Genomic DNA, 6,000 nt, shown 5'->3' on the forward strand with positions numbered 1-6,000 from the left:
CTCCCCTAACCCCAACTTTCCTGTAGCGCATGCACAGTTCCACTGGGTATTACATGTGTCCTTGATCAGAACCTAATTCCATGTTGTTGATGTTTGCATTAGGATGTTCATTAAGAGTCTACATCCCCAACCATATCCCCTCGATCCATATAATCAAGCAGTTGTGGTTTTTTTTGGTGTTTCTACTCCCACAGTTTTTCCTCTGAATGTGGATAGTGTTCTTTCTCATAATTGTTTGGGATCACTGCATTGCCACTAATGGAGAAGTCCATTACATTCAATTATACCACATTTTGTCTGTCTCTGTGTACAATGTCCTCCTGGTTCTATTCCTTTTGCTCTGCATCAATTCCTGGAGGTTGTTCCAGTCTCTATGGAATTCCTCCACTTTATTATTCCTTTGAGCACAATAGTATTCCATCACCAACATATACCACAATTTGTCCAGCCATTCCCCAATTGAAGGGCATCCCCTCATTTTCCAATTTTTGGCCACCACAAAGAGTGCCGCTATGAATATTCTTGTACAAGTCTTTTTCCTTATTATCTCTTAGGGGTACAAACATAACTATGCTATGGCTGGATCAAAGGGCAGACAGTCTTTTATCGCTCTTTGGGCATAGTTCCAAATTGCCCTCCAGAATGGTTGGACCAATTCACAACTCCACCAGCAATGCATTAATATCCCAACTTTGCCACATCCCCTCCAGCATTCTTTACTTTCCATTGCAGTCATGTTAGCCAATCTTCTAGGTGTGGAGTGATACCTTAGAGTTGTTTTGATTTGCACTTCTCTGATTATAAGAGATTTAGAACACTTTTTCATGTGCTTATTAATAGTTTTGATTACTTTATCTGAAAATTGCCTATTCATGTCTCTTGCCCTTTTATCAATTGGAGAATGGCTTGAGTTTTTGTACAATTGATTTAGCTCTTTATGAATTTGAGTAATTAGACCTTTGTCAGAGGTTTTTCTAATGAAGGTGTTTTCCCAATTTGTTACTTCTCTTCTAATTTTGGTTGCATTGCTTTTGTTTGTACAAAAACTTCTTAATTTGATGTAATCAAAATTATTTATTTTACATTTTGTGATTTTTTTTCTAACTCTTACTTGGTTTAAAAATCTTTCCTTTCCCAAAGATCTGACATGTATGCTATTCTGTGTTCACCTAATTTACTTATAGTTTCCTTCTTTATATTCAAGTCATTCACCCATTCTGAGTTTATCTTGGTGTAGGGTGTGAGATGTTGATCCATACCTAATCTCTCCCATACTGTCTTTCAATTTTCCCAGCAGTTTTTAATCAAATAGTGGATTTTAGTCCCAAAAGCTGGAATCTCTGGGTTTATCATAGACTGTCTTGCTGAGATCACTTACCCCAAGTCTATTCCACTAATCCTCCATTCTGTCTCTTAGCCAGTACCATATTGTTTTGATGACCACTGCTTTATAGAATAGTTTGAGATCTGGTATTGCTAGGCCACCTTCCTTCGCATTTTTTTTCATGATTTCCCTGGATATCCTTGATCTTTTGTTCTTCCAAATGAACTTTATTATGTTTTTTTTTTCTAATTCAGTAAAAAAAAGTTTTTTGGTAGTTCGATGGGTATAGCACTAAGTAAGTAAATAAGTTTGCCTAGAATGGTCATTTTTATTATGTTAGCTTGTCCTACCCATAAGCGATTAATGTTTTTACAATTATTTAGATCTAGTTTTAATTATGTGGAAAGTGTTTTGTAGTTGTGTTCATATGGTTCCTGGGTTTGTCTTGGCAGATAGATTCCTAAGTATTTTATATTTTCTAGGGTGATTTTAAATGGACTTTCTAACTCTTGCTGCTGATATGTTTTGGAGATATATAGAAATGCTGATGACTTATGTGGGTTTATTTTGTATCCTGCAACTTTGCTAAAGTTGTTGATTATTTCCAATAGCTTTTTAGTTGATTCTCTAGGATTCTTTAAGTAGACCATCATATCATCTGCAAAGAGTGATAGCTTGGTCTCCTTGTTGACAATTTTAATACTTTCGATTTCTTTTTCTTCTCTAATTGCTACTGCTAGTGTTTCTGGTACAATGTTAAATAATAGAGGTGATAATGGGCATCCTTATTTGACTCCTGATCTTATTGGGAATGCATCAAGTTTATCCCCATTGTAGATGATGTTTGCTGATGGTTTTAGATATATATTGTTTATTATTTTTAGGAAAGAACTGTCTATTCCTATACTTTCTAGTGTTTTCAATAGGAATGAGTTGTATTTTGTCAAAGGCTTTTTCTGCATCTATTGAGATAATCATGTGATTTTTGTCAGTTTGCTTGTTAATATGGTCAATTATGTGGATGGTTTTCCTAATATTTAACCATCCTTGCATTCCTGGTATGAATCCTACCTGGTCATAGTGAATGACCCTTGTGATGACTTGCTGGAATCTTTTTGCTAGTATTCTATTTAAGATTTTTGCATCTATTGCAGAGAGGAGCAGAACCAGGGAAAACATTGTACACAGAGACTGATGATACACTGGGGTACAATAGAATGAAATATACTTCTCCATTAGTGGTAATGCAATGACCCTGAACAACTCAGAGGAATCTACGAGAAAAATCATTTTCCACATCCAGAGGAAACTCTCTGGGAGTAAAAACACCAAAGAAAAACAACTGCTTGAATACATGGGTTGAAGGCATATTGTGGGGGATGTAGACTCTAAATGCACATCCAAGTGTAAACAATATGGAAATGGGTTCTGATGAAGGACACATGTAATGCCCAATGAAATTTCTTGTTGGCTGCGGGAAGAGTGGGTGGAGGGGAAGGAGGGAAACAATGTGATTATTGTAACCAAGGAATAATGTTCTAAGTTGACTAAATAAACTTAAAAAAATATTTTTGCATCTATGTTCATTAAAGAGATTGGTCTATAGTTTTCTTTCTCTGTTTTTGACCTGCCTGGCTTTGGAATCAGTACCATATTTGTGTCATAAAAGGAATTTTGTAGAACTCCTTCTTTGCTTATTATGTCAAATAGTTTGTATAATATTGGGATTAGTTGTTCTTTCAATGTTTGATAGAATTCACTTGTGAATCCATCAGGCCCTGGTGATTTTTTTCTTAGGGAGTTCTTCAATGGCTGGTTCAGTTTCTTTTTCTAATATGGAATTATTTAAGAATTCTATTTCTTCTTCTGTTCATCCAGGCAATTTATATTTTTGTAAATATTCATCCATATGACCTAGATTGCCATATTTGTTAACATATAATTGGGCAAAATAGTTTTTAATGCGTGCCTTAATTTCCTCTTCATTGGAGGTGAGGTCTCCCTTTTCATCTATGATACTGTTAATTTGGTTTTCTTCTTTTCTTTTTTTTAAATTATATTGACCAGTACTTTGTCTATTTTATTTGTTTTTTCAAAACCAGCTTCTAGTCTTATTTATTAGGTCATTAATTCTTTCACTTTTTATTTTATTAATTTTATTATTTGATTTTATTAATTTCTCCCTTAATTTTTAGGATCTCTAATTTAGTTTTCATCTGATGACTTTTTATTTGTTTGCTTTCAAGTTTTTTTTGATTTGCATGTCCAACTCATTGACCTCCACCCTTCATAATTTGCTAGGGATATAAATTTCCCCTTGAGTACTGCTTTGGCTGCATCCCATAATTTTGAAAGGATGTCTCATCATTGTCATTTTCTTCAATGAAATTATTATTTCCATAATTTGTTCTTTAACTAACTGATTTTGGAGAATCCTATTATTTCATTTCCAATTAATTTTTTATTTGCCTCTCCATGTTCCCTTCCTGATTATTATTTTTACTGCATTATGATCTGAAAAAGGTTGCATTTATTATTTCTGCTTTTCTGCATTTGTTTGCCATGGTTTTTATGAACTAGTACATGTTCAATCTTTGTGAATGTAGTATGTACTGCTGAAAAGAAGTTGTATTCCTTTTTGTCCCTATTTATTTTTCTCAATATATCTATTAACTAATTTTTCTAAGATTTCATTTATATCTCTTACCTTTTTCTTATTTATTTTTTGATTTGATTTATCTAAATTTGATAGTGATAAGTTCAGGTCTCCCACTAGTATAGTTTTACTATCTATTTCCTCCTTCAGTTCCACTAGTTTCTCCTTTAGAAATTTGGATGCTATACCATTTGGTGCATACATGTCAATTAGTGATATTTCCTCATTGTCTATACTGCCTTTTATCAGGATGTAGTTATCTTCCCTATCCCTTTTAATCAGATCTATTTTTACTTTGGCTTTGTCAGATATCATGATTGCAACTCCTGCCTTCTTTCTATCAGTTGAGGCCCAATACGTTTCGCTCCAACCTTTAATTCTAAACTTGTGAGTGTCTACCCCCCATAAGTGTGTTTCTTGAAGACAACATATGGTAGGATTTTGATTTCTAATCCACTCTCCTATTTGTTTTCATTTTATGAGTGAGTTCATCCCATTCACATTCAAGTGTCACTTATGTATTCCCCAGCATTTTGATATCCTCTCCTGGTTCAGTCCTTTCTTTTTTTGCTATATCCTTTTAAACCAGTGGTTTGCTTTTAATCAGTCCCCTTAATCCCCGCCCTTTATAAGCTTCCCTTTCTGGCCCCTCCCTTTTTGTTCCCTTCTTATTTTTTCAGTGTCTGTTAAGTTCCCTTCCCCCTATCTTTTCCTCCCTTTTTGTATTCCCTGCCCCCCACCCTCCTTAGTTTTCCCTTCTTACTTTCACTGTAGCATAAGATAGAATTCAATACCCCAGTGGATCTAGATGCTCTTCTCTCTCAGAAATGATTTCACTGAGTGTAAGGTTTAAGTATTACCTATTAGCACTCTCTTCCTCTCCTTCTTATAAGAGTATTCTTTCCCTCCCCTTCCCATGTGTATCTTTATGTGATAAAGATTATCCTATTTATTTTATTTCTTCAAGTATCTCTTGGTGCCATCCTTGATTCTCCCCTCCCTTTTTCTTTTTTTTTTTTGCATATCATCTTATAACACTTATTATCCCAATGTCTTTCTGGGAATGATTCCTCTAATTACTATAATAGTGAATATAATTTTTGAGAGTTACAAATAACATTTCCCCATATACTGATATAAATAATTTGATCTTATTGAAGCCCTTAAAAAAGAAAGTTTGAATAAAAAACATTTTCCCCCTTTTCCCTCTCTTATTTACATTTTCATGTTTCTCTTGATCTTTGTGTTTGGATATCAAACTTTCAACTTATTTCTGGTCTTTTCTTTAAAGATACTTGGAAATCTTCTATTTTGTTGAATGCCTATACTTTCCACTGGAAGTATATAGTCAGTTTTGATGGATAGGTGATCCTTGAAGACCCAATTCTTTTGCCTTTCTGAATATCATATTCCAAGCCTTGCCGTTCTTTAGTGTGGAAACTTCCAGATCTTGTGCAATCCTGATTGGTGCTCCTTGATATCTGAATTGTCTCTTTTTGGCTTCTTGTAAAATTTTCTCCTTAGCTTGGAAGCTTTTGAATTTGGTAATTACATTCCAGAGAGTTGTCTTTTAAGGATTTAGTGTAGAGAGTATTCTATGACCTCTTTCAATGTCTATTTTGTCCCCTTGTTCAAGAACATCAGGGCAGTAATTTTCTTGGATAATTTCTTGTAGTATGATATCAAGATTTCTGTTTATTTCTGGATTTTCAGGTAGACCAGTGATTCTCAAATTGTCTCTTCATGCTCTGTTTCCCTGATCCATCATCATTTCAGTGAGATATTTTATGTTTTCTTCTCTTTTGTCAGTCTTTTGACTTTGCTTTATTAATTCTTGCTGTTTTGCAAGATCATTGGCTTCCAATTGCCTAATTCTGGTCTTTAAAGACTGGTTTTCATTTTTAGTTTGGTCTATTTTGATTTTCATGGCTTTGAGCTGTTTCTCCAATTGGGAGTTCTTGTCTTTTAAACTGTTATTTTCTTTTTAAATTATTTCCCACTTTTCTTGCCAGAGGGCTTC

Source organism: Monodelphis domestica, chromosome 1, assembly GCF_027887165.1.
Source record: "Monodelphis domestica isolate mMonDom1 chromosome 1, mMonDom1.pri, whole genome shotgun sequence".
NCBI classification, from domain to species: domain Eukaryota; kingdom Metazoa; phylum Chordata; class Mammalia; order Didelphimorphia; family Didelphidae; genus Monodelphis; species Monodelphis domestica.